Source organism: Zalophus californianus, chromosome 5 (genome assembly GCF_009762305.2).
Source record: "Zalophus californianus isolate mZalCal1 chromosome 5, mZalCal1.pri.v2, whole genome shotgun sequence".
NCBI classification, from domain to species: Eukaryota; Metazoa; Chordata; class Mammalia; order Carnivora; family Otariidae; genus Zalophus; species Zalophus californianus.
The window spans coordinates 909,825-910,606 of record NC_045599.1 but is presented as its reverse complement, the minus strand read 5'-3'; the positions used below and the strand labels follow the sequence as shown (position 1 = coordinate 910,606).

The following is a 782-nucleotide window of genomic DNA, read 5'->3' as shown; positions in this document are numbered from 1 at the left end:
AATCATGGAAGACGTGGGGAGGGAAAGGTGCCTGTCTGTTCCCAGGCCAGGATGCGAGCAAGCATCCTCACCTCCGTGATGCCGGAGATCAGAAGCCTCAGACTCGATCAGAGCTCCCTCACTCTCCGTTGGTGGACACTTGGGTTGTTTCCACATCTTGGCTAAAGTGAGTAGTGCTGCATGGGAGTGGAGATATCTCTTTGATATCCTGTTTTCATTTCCTTCGGAGCTATACCCAGAAGTGCGATAGTGGGATGGTACGGTAATTCTAATCTTTTTTTTTTTTCATGCTTAAAAGATAGCCATGAGTTTAATGTGGAGGTGGGACACTAAGCCACATGGACCAACAGACTTCAATTTATTCCAACCCTGATTTATGTAAATGTCCAATAATATATGAATTCATTGGAATGAAAATTTCTCTGAAAATATGGACGGCCTCACAAATCTGCGTGTCATCCTTGCGTGGGAGGCCATGTTAATCTTCTCCGTGTTGTTCCAATTTTAATATCTGTGCTGCCGAAGTGAGCACATGGCCGTACTATTTTTAATTGTTTGAGAAACCTGCATTCTATTTTCCAACGTCGTTGAAATAATTTACATTTCTGCCAACAGCACACGAGGATTATGGTCAACCATACTGTATTACATACTAGAAAGTTGCAAAAGCAGTAGATCTTAAATATTCTCACCAGGAAAAGACACGGTAATTATGTGCTATAATGGAGGCACTAGGTAAGGCTATGGAGGTGACCATTCGGCAACATATACATGTATCCAAT

At 42.5% G+C, this 782-nt stretch overlaps 1 non-coding gene across 1 annotated transcript; it reads right to left on the bottom strand.

Annotated features, from left to right (window-relative positions):
- Positions 1-424: 424 nt before the first annotated feature.
- LOC113938931 lies at positions 425-532 on the bottom strand. Its single transcript, XR_003525061.1, has one exon. It is a non-coding gene; the product is annotated as a U6 spliceosomal RNA (small nuclear RNA).
- Between the last annotated feature and the right edge of the window lie 250 nt (positions 533-782).